Raw genomic sequence first — 20,580 nt, 5'->3', positions numbered from 1 at the left:
TTCTCACCCTTTTAAGAACACTTTGATTATTTATTTATTTAAAATCTTTTCTAAACCGTGGCTAAGATATACACCATCGCAACGGTTAAAGGTTCGCTTACAGTATAACATAAAAGGGGCACAATAGTTGGGTAGTGTAAGTTTTGTCTAGGTGTACCATCGGTACTGTACATCGGTAATATTTATGTTTGTTATGAGCTTTAATAAAGTAATGTCATGTATGTTGTGAGATTATTGCTGTGTGCTTGTGGGGTTTTTTTGCATGTTCCTGTATGTTCTCTATTCTCCGGTCTCTTTAGAAAAGGCTTGTTTAAAGAGCCATGTTTTTAAGTTTTTCTTAAAGGTTTTGAGATCGCTTTGTGGTCTGATCTCAGGAGGCATTGTGTTCCATAATATGGGGCCTGCTAATGAGAAGGCCCTTTCTCTTACTTGTGATAGTTTTGCTGTCCTTACTGAGGGAATGGTTAGAAGTGCTTTATTTGCTGAGCGAAGGTTTCTTTGTGGAATGTGTACTCGTAATGCTGTGTTTAGCCAGTCTGCTTCTTTATCATGTATTAGTTTATATATGGTACATAATACTTTGTATTTAATCCTGTATTCAATGGGTAGCCAGTGTAATTTTGTCAAGTTTTCAGTTATATGGTCCCTTTTTCTTTTTCTGGTCAGTATTCTAGCTGCTGTGTTTTGTAATATTTGAAGTGGTCTTAATGTTGAATTCGGGAGTCCTAGTAAACGTGCATTGCAGTTGGGAGGGTTAAGCCGTCCTGTTGACAAAGGGGCACGGGGTGACCGCCAAAGTTGCTCGTGCACCACAAAACTTCCTGCCGCTGTGGGACCGATCCTCTCGGCTGCCTCCCTTGCCCGATATCATCCACCGAGGCAGGGCCCGAAATGTCCCCCGTCCCCCGCTATCACGCGTCACCCTGAGCCGGCCTTTCGTGATGATGTCCGGCTGGGGGAGACAGGCCCTCACTAACTCGCCATGCAAAACAAAGTTCCACTTCTGGTGTCACCTCAGTAACACAGACGCACAGACACCTTTCACTGCCAGAAACTTTGGCGACTCCCATAAAAGCCTGCAAAAAAGACACTCAGAACCTATACGGCAAACACACTAACTCCCAAAACCGAAGCAGCAGCGACCGTACCTGGGAAGGGACTGGACAAGCCAAACTCATCCCTCCTGAAACCCTAATCCACACCTCCTATTGGAAAATCGGGACATGCCAGACATATAAAACGGAAACCTTCATTGAAACATGACTGGTGTCAAAAAGGAGAAAATTCTAAACAAATGAATTAAAAACAAAATCCCAATAGGGACCAGATCCGTTTAAAGAAAGAGAGAAAAAAAAAAAAGCTTGACTAGTACCTACTTTTCATCTCCCTCCCTAAGCTGGATTCAAACTTACGGCCCCTGGCACTCAGAGGACCAAGCCCTCACTGACCCAGCCACCAGCAGGCAGATAGAGAGAGTTAAAAAAAAAAAAGTGCTGAGCCTTACCGACTAGAAAATATGGACCCTCAAACTAGGAAAACAGAGGACAGTGGCTGAAAGGAAATGCCAGACCAGCCTGATGTGCATGCACTGGGAAAAAGCAAACGAAATGCATTGCCTCCCGAACTGAGCAAAATGCAAAGACAGAAGAAATGCACGTTCGCAGAGGAGACCTACGATCCTCTCTAAAAACTGCAAAGAAAACATTTTCAACCTTTTGTTTGTCATTAGTGAGATTTGATACTATGGAAAATAGGGTTCTAGGGTTGTTAGCACATTTTTCTATTTTATTGCTATAGTATTCTTTTTTAACATTGAGGATTGTTTGTTTGTAAAAAGCTAGCTTATTATTATTATTATTTTAATTCATCACTCACCCCTTCGGTGTTCCCTTTCTGGGCACTGCTGCTTCTTGCCTTGCCTTGTAATGAGTGCTCTTTGCAAAGAGGAGATAATATATATATATATATATATATATATATATATATATATAATCTCCTCTTTGCAAAGAGCACTCATTACAATATATATATATATATATATATATATATATATGGGCTGAATATATATATATATATATATATATATATATATATATATATATATATATATATTGTAATGAGTGCTCTTTGCAAAGAGGAGATAATATATATATATATATATATATATATATATATATATATATATATAATCTCCTCCTCCTATTATCGAGGCTGGATTATTTTTTAATCTCTAGAGGCTGTTCCCAAGGGTTCAGGAGTCCTCACTAGAAATATTTCAGTCTCTGATCATGCCCCTGTTTCATTTGGGTTAGACTTGGGAGATGAGCTCAGAATTAATCCATGATGATTTTTTTCATCTATATCTAAAAGACAAATGGGCTGAATATATATATATATATATATATATATATATATATATTCAGCCCATTTATATATATATATATTCAGCCCATTTATATATATATATATTCAGCCCATATATATATATTCAGCCCATATATATATATATATATTCAGCCCATTTGTCTTTTAGATATAGATGAAAAAAATCATCATGGATTAATTCTGAGCTCATCTCCCAAGTCTAACCCAAATGAAACAGGGGCATGATCAGAGACTGAAATATTTCTAGTGAGGACTCCTGAACCCTTGGGAACAGCCTCTAGAGATTAAAAAATAATCCAGCCTCGATAATAGGAGGAGGAGATAATATATATATATATATATATATATATATATATATATATATATATATATTTCGTCCCGGCGACGCAGCGTTAGGAGGGAGGGCCTGCGCGATCGGCGCCGAGGACCCACCGGGGTAAGGCCTAGCATTCTTGCACTCCTACCCCAGGCAGGTCCCCTCGCCGACCACGAGGCCAGTTGGGCCTTTCCGACCTCGCCCGCAGCCGGATCGCCGTCCTCTTCGGGCCGACGCCCCGCCTCCACCGGACCCCGACCAATTAAAAGAAGGGACAGCCGGCCTATCAAGGCAGCCCGCGCTGGGCTTTAAAACACCCGCGGAAGCGAAGCTACCCCCTTTTCGTCCCGGCGACGCAGCGTTAGGAGGGAGGGCCTGCGCGATCGGCGCCGAGGACCCACCGGGGTAAGGCCTAGCATTCTTGCACTCCTACCCCAGGCAGGTCCCCTCGCCGACCACGAGGCCAGTTGGGCCTTTCCGACCTCGCCCGCAGCCGGATCGCCGTCCTCTTCGGGCCGACGCCCCGCCTCCACCGGACCCCGACCAATTAAAAGAAGGGACAGCCGGCCTATCAAGGCAGCCCGCGCTGGGCTTTAAAAGACCTGCTAATCTAGGCGTCACGCGCCGAGCGTCACGCGCCGAAGGAGCGCGACAAAGGGGCCTGCCCCTTTGAGCGCCCCTTCGAGCAATCCCTTCAGACAGCCCCAAAGCACTGTAACTTGTTTCCTATAATATGCGGCCACATATAAATGGACGTTGAGTACGGCAACATCTTTCCACCCACCTCATCACGCTTCCCACATCCGGAAAGGACAGCAAAGTTCACCGTACACCTCTGATCAAGCAAGACAAGGCTAAGCAGCACGAATGGTATTGTAGTCTGCTAGTTCTCAACGGATAAAAGTATCGACTATCTAGGTTTTGACTGTATAATCCACCTTATTAATTAGCAGTCAGTAGTATGCCTGATACCTGTATGTTGTTTGTATGTTGTTTGAATGCACTTGCTCTGTCACTTGGATTGTACCCTGCTTGTGCTGCAATTATACTTCACTTCCCACTCTTTCCTGACTCTAATACCTCAAGACACGTGCAGGACACAATGCCTCCTTTAATCACCAACTGCTCTGTTGCCTTCCAACCAGAACACCACTCTAATCAGCCATTCTCATTCACACACCTGACCTCAAAACACAAGATCTCTCTCAACAAAAGAAGGCTGATCCCCATAAAGACACTCACACGCTCTCAAGCAATTAGTATCTCACTCATTTCCATTATCCTTTTCAACGCACAATCACTAACAAAGAAAACTCATATACTACATGACTTTCTAACTGATTCGAAACCAGAAATATGCGCTGTCACTGAAACCTGGTTCAAACAGCATGACACACCACTCATCAACCAATTACCCTTAGATACTTACGATGTTTTCTCAATCCCTAGGAAAAAGAAGAGAGGAGGCGGCATCCTCTTAGCTGTTAAAAAGGACTTACAACTATTGGCCCAAAAATGCGATCTTCCAATTCAATACGAAATTGGATTTTTCAAATCCAACACACTTCAGCTCTGTCTCATTTATACCTCCCCAGGGCTTCTAGAGAAAGACTCATCCCCACTCATTGAATTTATTGCAAACTCACTATCCCATGATATACCTACGATCCTCCTAGGTGACTTTAATTTACACGTTGATACCTCCCCACAATCCCCGGCCTGCGAAGCTTTCATATCATCCCTTGAAGCTATGGGTTTCCATCAAATTGTGAACTCTCCCACACACAAAGCTGGCCACACACTTGATCTGATTTTTATTAACTCCCCCATCAACATCAGCAATCCACCCTCTTGCACAGCAGTTCCCTGGTCAGATCATTACTTGATCCAGACTAAACTTATTCTTCCTCAAAGTTCTACCACCGTACCACGACAGCCATTATCTTTTAAATTTCGTAAAGCCTGCTCCACTGATACCATCTCACAAGCATGCGCTGAATTAGAAAAAAAAATTGACCTCTCTTCCCCAGAAAACGCCTTCTCCACCTGGGTCAACATTACTCTCTCCATTGCCAATGAGCATTGCCCACAAATAACAAAAACTGTAAACCTGAACCACAGAAATAGAAAACCCTGGTACAATCCGTACCTCAGAAATCTTAAAACACAACTTAGAGCTGCTGAAAGATCCTGGCGCAAACAACAATCCCCCTCTAATAAAACAATCTACTACCAACGCATGCATGAATATAGAAATTCCATCATTCACACCAAACGTGAATACTACGCCAAAAAAATACATGGCTTGCAATACAATCCCAAGGCCCTTTTCTCTATGGTAGCTGAACTCACCTCTCCCTCCCACACACAACAAATTTCTAACTCTTCAAAAAATCGCTGCAATGAATTAGCCCAATTTTTTAAAAATAAAGTCTCCGCCATCACAACGCAATTCTCTAATAATAACTTAAATATTTGCCTACCGACTTTTAGCGCTTCAGTCTCCCTCTCCTCGTTCGACTCTTCTTCCTCCCTCGAAGTAGAAAACATCCTTAAAAGGATGAAACCCTCATCGCATCCCTCTGAAACTATTCCTTCGAAACTCCTGCTTTCAATACCCAAAGTAATTGCCAAACCTCTATCGAATATCCTGAACTGCTCACTAGAACATGGCTCAGTCCCAAATTTCCTAAAACAAGCAGTAGTGAAACCACTACTCAAAAAACCCAATCTCGACCCCGCTACCTTGTCTAACTACAGACCTGTTTCTAACCTCCCCTTCCTAGCTAAAATCCTTGAGAAACTAGTCAACTCTCGTCTTTCTGATCACCTTGAACTAAACAATATCCTCCCTCCCACACTACATGGTTTCAGGAAACATCTCAGTACTGAAACCTTACTGCTCTCCCTGCATGATACTCTCATCAGAGGGACTGACTCAGGTTCCTCTTATCTGGTTGCCATGCTTGACATCTCGGCTGCGTTCGACACAGTCAACCACGATGTCCTCCTTAACATCCTCAGGAGTATTGGGATCTCCGGCAATGCCCTCTCCTGGATACAATCATATCTCCAAAATCGCTTCTTCACTGTCTTTGTGGATAATAAAGAATCTGACCCCATTAGTCTGCCTCAGGGTGTTCCCCAAGGCTCCTCCCTCTCTTCTACCCTCTTCAATATATACATGCTTCCTCTCACCACCCTGCTCACCAACCTGCACATCAAGCATTTCATTTATGCTGACGATGTGCAAATCATTTTCCCATTTTCCGACTCCCTCCAAACTGCCCTACATAACTGGGAATCCTGCCTTTCCTCCATCACCCAACTTCTTAATGACATGCATCTAGCTTTAAATCCCAAAAAAACTGAACTTTTAATTATATCTAACAAGCAACCTCTTCCAGACATTCCACCTACACACTCATCCTCCTCTTTCCCCACACAGGTTCGCAATTTAGGTGTACTTATAGATAATCACCTGACTTGTAAATCATTCATTAACTCTATCATTAAGGAATGTTATTATAAGCTTCAAACAATAAAAAAACTCAGACCTCTTCTCCATTTCATGGATTTCCGTACTGTACTTCAGTCTATTATTCTATCCAAAATAGACTATTGTAACGCACTTCTCCTTGGCATCCCCGCTTCACACACCAAGCCTTTACAACTTTTACAAAATGCTGCCGCTCGTATTCTATCAAACTCCAAAAAGAAGGACCATATCACCCCCATACTCATCTCTCTACACTGGCTCCCTATACACTCCCGAATTCTTTATAAAGCACTCTCCATCATCCACAAAAGTCTGCTACACTCCAATCTCAATTGGATCAACCCTCCACTCACCCCTCGCACCTCCAACAGACCCACCCGCACAGCTCTCCTAGGAACCCTACATTCCCAACCCATTAAAGCTTTCAAACTCTCCTCCACCATAAGCAGAGCCTTCTCTCTAGCCGGTCCCACTATCTGGAACTCCTTACCTCATGACATCCGCATGGAGTCATATACACCCACTTTCAAAAAAAAACTAAAGACCTGGCTCTTCCAGCAAGCCTACCCTACGTCACCCCCCATCACATAAACTCCTTCCGAAATGGATAACCCCAATCCACATTTGTGAACTCGGCCTGAACATTGGATTACGAAATGCCTCTGATTTTGGTACCTTGAAATGTTATAATTTTATGTTTATAGTTATTTATATATATATATATATATACATATATATAGGTTATAGTATGTAAATCAATACCCCCCTCCAATGTATTTCTTCCTTGGTTTTTGTTAAGGGCTATGCCCTAAAGTTAACTGTATTTATCTGTTCCTTGTAAGGGCTTCGCCCATAAAGTTCATGTTTTACTGTGAACCGATGCGATGTGCAAACGGACATCGGTATATAAGAGACATTAAATAAATAAATATATATATATATATATATATATATATATATATATATATATATATATATATATTATCTCCTCTTTGCAAAGAGCACTCATTACAATATATATATATATATATATATGGCGACAGTTTTTTACTTCACTGTACACCGGTGTGATATGTATTTTATACAGGAACGTCGGTTTATAAAAACTAAAAATAAATAAATAAATATATATATATATATATATATATATATATATATATATATATATATATATATATATATATATATATATATATATATATTCAGCCCATATATATATATATATATATATATATATATATATATATATATTGTAATGAGTGCTCTTTGCAAAGAGGAGATTATATATATATATATATATATATATATATATATATATATATATATTATCTCCTCCTCCTATTATCGAGGCTGGATTATTTTTTAATCTCTAGAGGCTGTTCCCAAGGGTTCAGGAGTCCTCACTAGAAATATTTCAGTCTCTGATCATGCCCCTGTTTCATATATATATATATATATATATATATATATATATATATATTCAGCCCATTTGTCTTTTAGATATAGATGAAAAAAATCATCATGGATTAATTCTGAGCTCATCTCCCAAGTCTAACCCAAATGAAACAGGGGCATGATCAGAGACTGAAATATTTCTAGTGAGGACTCCTGAACCCTTGGGAACAGCCTCTAGAGATTAAAAAATAATCCAGCCTCGAATAAAGTAAAATCTTGCTCCCCAGGGTTTCTCCAGATGTCTATTAACCCCGATTCCCTACAGAGAACATTGACTCTTTTACTCTCGTCTCCCTTTTTGGTTCTTTTACAGATTTACAATCACTCCTCATATATCTGGCACTATGTTAAGCTTACTGAGGAATTTAGATAGGGTAAGACCATCTAGTTATGGTCTTACCCTACAGAAAGTGGAGAGCTAGTGTGAACATAAGAATTGCCATACTGGGTCAGACCAAGGGTCCATCAAGCCCAGTATCCTGTTTCCAACAGTGGACAATCCAAGTCACAAGTACCCAAACATTAGATAGATCACAAGCTACTATTGCTTATTAATTACTGTAATAGCAGTTTATGGATTTTAATCTCTAGGAACTAATCCAAACCTTTTTTAAACTCAGTAACACTAACTGCTGAAACCACATCCCCTGGCAATGAATTCCAGAGCTTAACTATGTGCTGAGTGAAAAAGAATTTTCTTCAATTTGTTTCATAGGAGCCACTTGCTAACTTCATGGAGTGCTCCCTGTTCCTGCGAGTAAATAACTGATTTACATTAACTTGTTCAAGTCCTTTCTTGTTTTTCGAGAAATTATAGCTAAGCTAAGCAATAAGTTCTTTACTGCATTTGGTAATGACACAATACTTAGATTAAGAAATAGAAGTGCAGCCCGAGTGACCCATATCATTTAACTGGACAAACAACATTTCTTCACTTTTATATATCTCCCTTTGCCTACCTTCACTCATTCTCTCATTCACTCCTTCAATCCAACCAGGCATACAGACAGTCATTTTCCCCCATGTGCTCCAAGGGACCACTCCCCCCAGACTCTTCTCTTCTCTCTGGGGTGTGCCCAAAACATCTCCTTGTATTAAAATATTTTGATTGTGTGATAAACAGTACATTTGTTACTTATTCAAAGCTTGCTGTATGAACTCAAAGCGGTAGCCTGACAGATTAAGACTTAGGGGGTCATTTACTAAAGGGTTTCTCCCATTTTGTGTCTATGGGAAAACTGCTTAGTAAATAACTGCCTTAGCATCTTCTTTCACTTCAGTGGGATCCCATTCGGATGAAATCCAAAAATAGCCAAGAAACATCAGGTTTCCATCCACAAGCTCTTTATTATCCCTGACACCTTATGAGGCATGCATGTGACATCAGGTTATTTAGAGCTCAAAAACAAGTGAAGCTCATCAAAAGGTTAATGAAATAGTGACTCTCCAGTGTCCACTCTGGAACGTAAACTCATGGGCAGCCATATCTGCGGGGTATCAGCAAGAATTAAACTCATTGACGGAAACACCGCCTTGTATGAACTTCTAAACTGCGCTCTACTTTGGCTACTGTATCCTTAGAATAAAATTCTCCCATTAGTCAGAGATTCTCTAGGCATTAGGACCTTTGCTGCCATTGATTCAGGTACTGAGCTTGGCGGTGGCTGCAGGGGCCCCCTCCGGGATCCCCAGAGCAGCCAAAAATGCTGTTGCCTCTGCTTTTGTTGTGAAAAACAAAACTCTGTTATGTTGTTCCTGGAGCTTAGAAGGGAAGAGCAGGGAAAATCTAATGCCCCTCCGATGTAGTTCTCTGCGTGATGGTGCCATTTCTCTTCTCTGTGCTGAGAAGTCATTATAAAGCAAAATTTTACTGCCCAGATATTCCACCTGCTCCTATGATGGTAAGCACTAAGGAGTTTTGTTTTATGGGAATGTCACGGTTGGACTGTAGTGGTATTATTACATCACAGAATAACACTACACAAATATAATTAAGATAGTTTACTTGATAAAAAATATAGTGAAAAAGCCAATTCATATAGCATTATAATGCAAATATAATACAAATAGCATTAGCATATATATAATACAGATACTTTCCCTTATAGATCCTCATTGTGAGTCTAATGTACCCTTTAAGCCTGAGGAACACAGTGGTGCACTCTCTCACAGTGATTGTGGTCTTCCAGTGTTTCCAAGCCCAAATCTCAGGGAGACATTGCTCAACAAATTTATAGAGCTCTTCCTCCCTCATTGATTCAGACAGACTCATTATTTTAATATTATTGTCATGCTGGCTGAGGTGAGGGAACACCTCCTCAGGAGCAAGGCAGGACTGCAGGGCTGGACTGGGGTTTATCTTCTGTCTAGCCAGCGTCCTCCCCTGCAGGTTGAGCCCTTGGGTTCTGGGGTCAGTAGAGCTTGAATTCGGCTGCAGAAAATCATGCTTTAAGACAAGGGAAGATGGACAGGCTAGGTAAGGCTAGATAAGCTGGACGAGGCTGGGCATATACAGGCTGGAACTGAGGACTGGATACAGGTGCAGGATGGTAGCAGAATACTGAGCAGAGGCTGGAGCTGGATACAGAGGCTGGAGCTGGATACAGAAACAGGCTGGGCAAGATACTGAACAGGGACTGGGACTAGATACAGAAACAGGCTGGGCAGGATACTGAGCTGGGGAGAATTGCTGGGCCAGAGGCAGCATGGATTCATCAGGGGAAGATCCTGTCAGACAAATCTGATTGACTTTTTTGACTGGGTGACTAGGGAATTGGATTTCAGCAACGCTTTTGATATGGTCCTGCACAGGAGGCTGGTGAATAAAATGAGAAGCTTAGGAGTGAGTGCCGAGGTGGTGGCCTGGATTGCAAACTGATTGATGGACAGAAGACAATGTGTGATGGGAAATGGAACTTACTCTGAAGAGAGAGCGGTGTTAAGCTGGAGTTCCTCAAGGATCGGTGTTGGGACCAGTCCTGTTCAATATCTATGTGAGTGACTTAGCGGACGAGATAGAAGGTAAGGTTTGTCTTTTTGTGGATGACACTAAAGTCTGCAGCAGAGTGGACACGCCGGAAGGAATGGAGAGAATGAGACGGCATTTAAGGAAGCTGGAAGAATGGCCGAAGATATGGCAGCTGAGATTCAATGCCAAGAAGTGCAGAGTCATGCATATGGGGTGTGGAAATCCAAAAGAACTGTACTCGATGGGGGGTGAAGGGCTGATGTCCACAGAGCAGGAGAGAGACCATGGGGTGATAGTGTCTAACGATCTGAAATCTGGGAAACAATGTGACAAGGCAATAGCTAAAGCCAGAAGAATGCTGGACTGCATAGAGAGAGGAAAATTGAGTAAGAAAAGGGAAGTGATTATCCCCTTGTACAGGTCCTTGGTGAAGCCTCACCTGGAGTACTCAGCTCCGTTCTGGAGTCCGTATCTCCGAAGGGACAGAGACAGGATGGAGGCGGTCCAGAAAAGGGCGACCAAAAAGGTGGATGTCTTTATCGAATGACTTATGAGGAGAGATTGAAGAGTCTAAATATGAACACCCTGGAGGAAAGGAGGAACAGAGGTGATATGATACAGACTTTCAGATACTTGAAAGGTTTTAATGATCCAAAGACAACAACAAACCTTTTCCGTCGGAAAAAAATCAGCAGAACCAGGGGTCACGAGTTGAAGCTGCAGGGAGGAAGATTTAGAACCAATGTCAGGAGGTATTTTTTCACGGAGAAGGTGGTGGATGCCTGGAACGCCCTTCTGGAGAAAGTGGTGAAGACCAAAACTGTGAAGGACTTCAAAGGGGCATGGGATAAACACTATAGATCCATAAAGTCTAGAGGATGTGAATGTTGAGAGGATGGCTTGCGGGAAAGACGGCTACTACCTGGAGATAATACGCTTATTCAATAAACATACACATGGTTAATGCGACTCCGACTTTGCTCTGTGCTTCAACGACAAGAGGAAATGTGGAAAAAAGGATTTGCATTCACAAAAAAGCGGGGAGTAGCTTGCTTGTTACGGTGGTTACTACCCCAAACCAAATAAGCCTGATACTTCACTTGCAATGCATATCCAGCACAGCTCACTGCTTCAATGACAGGGGGAATGAAGAAAACAGGATTTTATATTCAGACAACAACCAACAAGGACTGAATTACATAATCTGAGAAAACAAATAAGTATGGGTGTAGCTTGCTTGTTATGGCAGTTACTACCCCAAACCAAATAAGCCTGATACTTCACTTTCAATGCATATCCAGCGTAGCTCACTGCTTCAACAGCAGGGGAGAATGAAGAAAAGAGGAATTTATATTCAGACAACAACCAACAAGGACTGAATTGCACAGGCTAGGTAAATAAATAAGCGTGGGAGTAGCTTGCTTATTACGACAGTTACTACCCCTAACCAATTAATCTAGATATTTCACTTAGATGCAGTTCCAGCACTGCTCTCTATATTAAAGGCGGGGGTGGAAGGGAAATAGAACCAAAAGGTTACTAAGGGCCAAGAGTAACAGATAAGTATGAGAGAAAAAAAAAAGTGTGAAAGCTTGCTGGGCAGACTGGATGGGCTATTTGGTCTTCTTCTGCCGTCATTTCTATGTTTCTAAGATCTGGATGCAGACATAGCATGGGCAGGATAGCAGGCAGGAACTGACAGTAGATACAGACTGGGGCAAGAGAAGGCAATGGCAAGCCAGGGAATGGATACTAGGAACTGATCTGGGCAGGGCACAACAAGACCAGACAAGGACTAGACAAAGACAGCACATAAGAGAGAACATTGAGGACTAAAGACAGCAATGCGAAGGCCCATGGGCTGCTAGGCAAAAGGCTGGAGGCCATTATGAAAGGAGTGGCCTGGATAGGTCGCAAGGCAAGGTACAAGGCCTGGAGGCCACGAGGCAAGGAAAGGTACAAGGCCTGGAGGCCACGAGGCAAGGAAAGGCTTGAGAGGCCATACAGCAAGGTACAAGGTAAGAACTGGCTCGGATGCCACAAGGCAAGGTACAAGGTAGGAGCAGCCAGGTCAGAGAGCCAAGGGTGACTCCGTGAAGAGGCATGGATGGACTGGACAGACTGGCTTAAGTAGTGCAGGAACTGCTGAGTCAGGGGGTCAGTGATGAGGTCACTCAGGTAGCTGGGAGCAGTGCTCGCTGGAGCCTCTGCTGGTGGGAAGGCGTCATTGCAGGTAGAACCAGGACACAGTGAGGCTGCACAGCAGTGAAACCGTGACAATTATTTCTCCTATTTATATTTTCCTGATCTTTGATGATGTCTAGGAGAGTGGCATTTTCTTTCCTAGAGCTCAGTAATATGCTATTTGACCTCCCCAAACCTGTCATCTTGCACCGGTATGCACTGCTCCGCATTGCCCAGCCTTTTCATGTGACCTTCCAGGCACCTTTTTATTTCTTCCATGGTGGCTTCAGTTTTTATTAATCTTTCATCCAGCACCGTTGTTAAACTGTTTGAGATTTGCTGGAGCGCGTCCTCTGAAATGTTTGTGAGGGTCTTATCACCACCGTCGATCGCCGCCAGCTTCTTTTCCGTAGCTTTCTTCTCGCAGCTGTAATGAGGCATTTTTATACTCATAACTGCACTCAAATCATATCATCGACCGTTTGTTTTGTCCCCGCGCTAGGTAGGAAGCACCACATACTTGGGAACACTCATTTTGGGAGACAAAAAGAGAGAAGATTTTTGATTGTACGAGGGGACGGGTTGGAGCTCTTTCCCCCGACATCCGATCAGATGCGAGCTATAACCGGGAGTCCAGGAGCCTGGTTCTTCTTCCAGGCATTAAACCTTTCCTTCAGAAAAGTCACTGATTTGTAAGATCAGGAGTCCAGGACATAGGCTAGGGGAAAGAAACTGAATCTTTGGTCTCAGGTAGGATTTTTCTGGGACTAAGGGGATCCCCTCACCTGTAAGATTTCCCTGACTCACTGGGACAGTTTATGCACTGAGAAACAAGTAATAATGTCCACCCCAGGAACCAGAGAGACAGGACACACACTGAGAGGAAGATGCCCGCTTGTACATATACACCGCTGTCTTCTAATTAGACATTGATATGAACTTTTTGGGCTTTTTTCAAACTTGTTTATTGGGTTTTTATAAAGAATACAGTACATTCCAAAGTATACATCATTAGTATGTCAATGTAACAGTGAAAACACTCACAACTTATAGTACAAAATGTGATGCTCATTGCTTCACTTAATCCCCTCCCCGGACTCTGGTTCATACTAGGGATCAGTTATCACAGCCTAAACAATAAAAGGCATATCAAAGCTGCTGCAGTTAAAATACATGAATAAAATAGCCATAAACAGTCACCGTGTTCACTTAGAGGCAGGTTTTAAAAAGATTACGCACGTAATATACGCGCATAACCCTTTAAAACCCCTTCTGCACGCGCCGAGCCTGTTTTGCATAGGCTCGGCGGCGCGTATATCCCGGGGCTTTGAAAAAGGGGTGGGGCGGGGACGTGTCGCCGGTCTGGGGGCGGGACCGAGGTCTCCAGCACAGCGGCTGTGCCAGGGGATGGCGCACCGGCAGCTGGCCAGCGCGCGCAAGTTACGCCTGCTAGAGGTAGGCGTAAATGGCGAAAAAAAGGTGGCTCAGCGCACGCATGTTATAAAACCGGGTGTACGTTTGTGTGCGCCAGGTAGCGAGCACAAATGTACCCCGCACTCGCTGTTTCTAAAATCTGCTCTTTAGCGTGTTCTCTTAATTTGTTACTCTTCACAAATTTAAGATCACCTTCTTTACTGTTGGTGAAAGTTGGTCTAGAAAGTGTTGCCACACATCTCTCATTCTGGCACTTTTTATCAGACTGAGTTTTTCTGTAAGGAATTTGAACGATAATAATTAAATCATTCGAGATTAAAAAAAACCACTGAAGGATTTTCTTTTTTTAATCCAAGTGGATAAAATCACTTTTTTTTTTGCAATTATTTCCGCTTTATCCAGCCATAATTTCTGGGTTAAACTTATATTTGGAGCAGTCATATCATACGATAGTATTCCCTGGGATTTTTATTATAAAAAGCTACTGGATTACTCAAAGGATGAGAGGTAAAAAGAAGTTAGATTCAGCATTTCCATCTTTATTCATAAGTGGTTGAAGGAAAGTTTCGGTCCCCCGAGCTGAACCGTGTTTCACCACATGGGCTGTGTCGGGAGGGACTGAGGCCCAAGAAATCAACTGATAACAAAGCAAAGAAAGGTTAGAGGTATAGGATAAGGATCCATCAGAAACAACAAAAGAGCAAAAAAACAGCAAAGATTGTCTCTGGTAAATTAAAACACACTTTGAACAAAAATTCATACTAAAACAAAGCAAATGAAGGGGCATAAACATGTAAAGGCATTTATAAAGTGTGACGTATGTAAAAATGAAAGGGGATAAGCCTGTAAAAACATTTATAGTGTATGATGTGTAAATATGAATAATAAGATAAAGTAATAACAACTGAACATGTGAGCAGACCTGAGGAGCATAATTAAATAGCAAACTATCTCATACAGAGGAGGGGGAGAGAAGGGGAGGGAGGAAGGGAAGGCAGGCGAGAGGGGACGGGGAGGGAAGAAGAGGAAAGAGAAAAAGGGGGGAGGAAATATAAACAAATCTATAAAAATGCAGAGCCATTTCAATGTAGCCTAACAAGGAAAGGAAAGGAAAGGAAAGGAATACTATACTGAAGTCAGGAACTGTTTGCCAGGACATATCAAGCTGGAAAAGGCCACTAAAGAGATTTATACTAATTTTTACAACGTGAGGAGGGGGGAGCGAGAAGACAAAGCAGGTAAGAAAGAAAGAAAAGTCCCTTATAGTGAATGTCCAGTACATAAGAGGAAAATAAAATCCATGCGCTGCAGGAACAAATCAAAAGAGGGGGCAGATTGAAGACAAAACAAAAATATTTCTAAAAAAAGAACCTGAGAAACAGGTAGCAGTCAGAGAAGTGGTCTTGGTGTTGTGTGAAGTCCCTGGGGAGGGAAATCCGAAATGGAATGAAGCTGAATGGGGGAAGGGACACAGGAGACCTGATAAAAGAATAATTAGAAAAGGGAGCATGGAGAGGAGGGACTGATTGAACAAATAAGAAAGCAGGTCCAGGCAGCAAACCTTGCAGGCGTGAAAACAAAACCAGAAAACGGCAAATATTTAGCCAATTTTTAGCCAATTCAGGTGTTCAGAGCACGAAGAGGCAAGGGAAGCTTCAAAATAGGCCTTGGTATAATTAAACTGTAAACGGAGGGGAGACAGAAGAAAAGAGAAATGAAAAGCTGTGCTACAGAGAGCCAATGTTGCGACCTGAGAGAATCAGAACAGCTCGCCTGAAAGCAGAAATTCTGTGGCGCCTGCGCAGGGCTGTTTCAGCGGCGACGCTCCCCTGATTAAAAAGGGGGCGGGGCAACTTGCAGGCCTGGGATTACTTATCCTGGAAGGAAATGTTCTTCTTTGAAATTTGAACGCTGCTTAACAAAGCTGCCGCCACGCCAAGAGACATCAGAAATGCCGACGTTGGCAAAGTTTCGCTGGATTGCTGCGTCAGGACAACGTCTCTTTTGAATGGCCATTGATTTAAGCCCGAAGCATATGAGAAGCGGTAACAAGAGAAATAATATCTTGTCTTCAAAAGAGACGTTGCCCTGACGCAGCAATCCAGCGAAATGTTGCCAACGTCGGCGTTTCTGATGTCTCTTGGCGTGGCGGCAGCTTTGTTAAGCAGCGTTCAAATTTCAAAGAAGAAAATTTCCTTCCAAGATAAGTAATCCCCCGCCTGCAAGTTGCCGATATAAAGTTTTATTGGTTTATGAGCTTTGGAATAATTACACAGACTGCGATAATTCGCTACAATATTGCCTTGGGTCCGATGGTTACAATGCTGCCTATAAAGTATTTTTGAATCAGTCAATTAATAAGGCACTGGAATCCGGGTATTAATAAGACTGAAAGTAGCTGATCAGCACAAAAGTCATTTTAAAGAGAAAAATTTAAAAAAAACCCAAAAAGAGAGTTTTCATTAAAATAAATAAAGAGGTTTTTACAAGACCTATGATTGTACTGACTGGTTTTAAATATGAGTAAATATTCAGAAATTATACCAGCGCTGAGCTCTTTTTTCCTCTTAACAATATTATATATCAGTGCCAGCAGTCTTAGATATCCACAATACACACCAGTTGAATTGATTGTCTTGAAACATCTTGTCCAATGTTTGTCTGACCACGAGAGTCCCCTGTCCCGCTCCCAGTGAGATTGGTAAAGGCTGGGTGCACTTATATGTTGCCCTAACCATACATAAATCTTGGAGATCACCCCCTTGGTAATTGCGTTGTTAAAACAGAATTCTTTAAATTCGCTCAGCGCACGGTGAGTATGCTCCTTGAGATAGGAGTCCTGGAGGCATTGCCGAAATTGGAGATAATGAAAGTGTTCTCGGTCAGGGAGCTGATACTGCAGTTGTAAATCCTCAAACGGTTGGATTGTCAAATTGTCTATTAATTGTCCACAGCACTATTTTCCCCTCTTGTGCTAAGTATTAGCTACACCATCCATACTCCGCATGGGAAATCCTCCTTTGTAGATACCCAAAGGAAGTAATGGAGTTACCAACTTGTGACCCATCAATGTAAGCCTACATTTATTCCATATCTTTAAAGTCAACAAGGTAAAAGGATTAGTAGCCACATTCCCCCCTTCCTTCATTGGGAGTCCCCAAATCTTGTGATATAATGTGGCCCCACCTGCTCCCGCCTGCTCTATGCTAATCCATTGTTTTGGATTGTGGCGCGCCGACCATTCCGGTATCACTCTAAGTTGGGCTGCTTGAGAAACATCACAGTCAAGTTACAAGGAGAAACTGGGCTCTAGAAATAGCTTTTGCCTTTTGGCATATTCTTCCTATTGAGTGGGTCGAGTTATCGAGATAAAACTAAAGAAGACACAATACAAGCACCGGGGAAAGTGGTTCTCAATGTCTCTCTTCTTCTTTTGGAGGCCTCTGGGAAATCGATGGATATTTCTATTTTTGGTGAAACAAGCCTGTGTGAAATAGCAGTGAGTACCGTTCAGCTGGAAATCTTCTAAAATCTGAGGAATAGCATTATCGCTGGTTCATTGGAGAAACTGGCATATGTGATCGTCAAGACTTGAGTAGTTTAATTGGGCTGAAGTTGGTTGTTTTTCAAACAGAGCAGGTGGGGCAGGAATTGGCTTTAGGGAAAACGCAATATAAGACTTGGTGTGTGATCAGGCGGATACCTTAAAGAAAGCTATTTCCCAGGTATATAATTATCTTAACAAAGGTCCACAGCTAAAACCAGCCTTTATGCAGGCTTGGGACAGGGAATTGGGACATTCTTTATGTAAGAATCCTGGGACCAAGTTCTTTACCATCCCAAACGGGGACCCCTCTATTCTCAGCTAGCTGAAAACTGATATAAAATTCTGTTGAGATGGTATTGTACGCCAGCTAAAATACACAGATTTATTTCTTCCTATGATGCTAGGAGCTGGAAGGGGTGTGGAATGGAGGGAACGTTCTTCCACATGAGGTGGACGGGTACCTTTATAGAGCAGTTTTGGGCGTTGGTCACTCAATTTATAGGGGACGTATTAGAGACAGGGGTAACTCTAACTCCAGAGCAGACCTTACTAAACTTGCCCTATGATGTTCCAGTGGCTCAGGGAAAACTCATCTCCTTTATCATATCGGCCGCAAAGTGTGAAATAGCCTCAGAATGCAAAACGGCTGGACATCTTTCAATAGGAAAGGTTTCTTCTCAGTTATGTAAGCTAAATCAGTTACATGTGAAGATAAGATATCCTCGTCCATGGGACGTGACCCAGAGCCAAAAGATATGGCAACCATTCCGGGACTGGCAGGAGAAGAAGAGGATGGATGACCATGATGACTACCGCACCCCACAACTGACCTCCAGAACATCTTATTTCTTTTTTTTTTTTCTTTATTTTCAATTTTGAAACTTTTTCCAAGATATAAACTCTTTACAGAAAAATTGATGTCTAATACATAGAAATATAAATGAAATAACGTAAAACACTTGAAGTTCAAATTGCATCTTAATGCATTTTAGACATCATAATTATAGGATAATAAGGAGATAACAACTAAAGCATTTTACAAGAAATTAATACTACATTTTCCTATTTGTGACTAATTAACTGAGCACTACACGGAACCCCTTCTCATTCTACTCCAAAACTGCTGCTGATACCTGTGGGGAGTGAGCAACCAAAAACTCTTTTAACTATTTAGGCTCTAGAAATATATAATTATTGCTTTTGTAGAGTATGCAAGCCCTACATGGGTATTTTAAAGTAAAACGGGCCCCAATCTTAATTAAATCTGCTCTCATTGATAGGAATTCCTTTCGACGTTGTTGTGTCAATTTAACCACATCTGGATAAACCCAGATGGGGAAACCATAAAATTTAGCTTGCCTATTTCTAAAAAACATCCTAAGTATGTTATTTCTCTCTGAGAGAAAAGCAAAGGAAATAAGTAAAGGTTTTCTTTGGGAAATCTCTAACTCCAAAGATTGCTCTAATATGTCTGTTAAATTTAGGGCTAAATTTGGCTCTTCCATCTGGGTAACCTGATGTAGGTAATATGCCTTCACAACTACAGGTAATGCAGCTTCAGGGATGTTTAATATTTGCTGCATATATGTTCTAAACAAATTTAAAGGTGTAATATCTTTAATAACTGGAAAATTTATTATTCTCAAATTATGAGCCCTCAATGAATTTTCTACTGCTTCTAATCTTTTGGATGTACTAGTTTCTGACTCAATCAATTTCACCTGATTTTTCTCTACCAATGTAATCTTACTTTCTAGTAACTCTCTCTTAGCATTAAAACGTGTAATTATCTCATTATTAATCAATGTCTGTTGTTTGGTTTCCTGCGTAACCTGTGAAAGAACTATAATTGAACTTTCAATTGATTTCAGAATAGACCATATACCTTCCATAGTGATAGAGTCAGATTTCTTTATCATAGAACTAACAGTTAGAGCTCTAAGCTGCTCATCTTTCCCATCAACAACAGTTCCTTCCCCCCCTTTCTCTACTTAAGGATGATGTATAATTAGCAGCTTCATGAGTCTCTGGTGTAGAAGTCATTACCAATTCCAGTTTATCAGAAATTTCTGCTGCTGTTGCCATTACAGGTGACAGTATGTTAATATCTCCAGGGTAGGAGGGCTTCTTTGGAGATCCGGGGCTCAAGGTGACATCTAAAGTCAAAGGGGGTGGTGGTATATGCTCCTCTACCAACCACTTAGCAAACTAAGCTTTCCGGTGTTGTTGTTAAGGGCCCAGGTACTGAAAAAAACCCTGGAATCTGTAGTTGCCGAGGGTCTATTGCTGGTGAGCTTGCTATCTCACCCCTCAATCTCCCCTTTCTTTTTGTGTGAGGCATATATAATAAAATACAGTTATGCAAGTACAGAAGATCTTATTACTGGGTTTTATACAGTTGTGCTCAGAAAGTCACTTTTAAATCTCCTTATAGGGAGGACTCATGGAAGAGAGGAAGAGACAAATAATTATTATAACGTACCAGATGCAAATTGATGTGGAGCTGTCCAGGATAATAAAGAAGATCAAATTTTTTTTTCAAAAAGAAATGCCCAAAGTTCTTCCAAGCCGTGCGCGCCCCTTCGGCACGCCGGCGTGGCTGCGCGCCGCAGGAGGGGCGGTTTTAACAGCTACCGTCCCTCCTTAATGATGTCAGCTTCCGGGCCGGCAGATGGCAATCCTTCGGGGCTCAGCTGTTCCTTGGCCTCCGGCTGTCAGCCTCCAGGTCGGCAAGTATCTATCCCTCGGGGCTTAGCTGTTCCTTAGCCCCTGGCTTCCACTCGGATAGAGCA

The sequence above is a fragment of the Rhinatrema bivittatum genome, unplaced genomic scaffold (assembly GCF_901001135.1).
Source record: "Rhinatrema bivittatum unplaced genomic scaffold, aRhiBiv1.1, whole genome shotgun sequence".
In the NCBI taxonomy this organism is placed as follows: Eukaryota; Metazoa; Chordata; class Amphibia; order Gymnophiona; family Rhinatrematidae; genus Rhinatrema; species Rhinatrema bivittatum.
The sequence above is the reverse complement of the archived record's forward strand: the minus strand, read 5'-3'. Positions refer to the sequence as shown.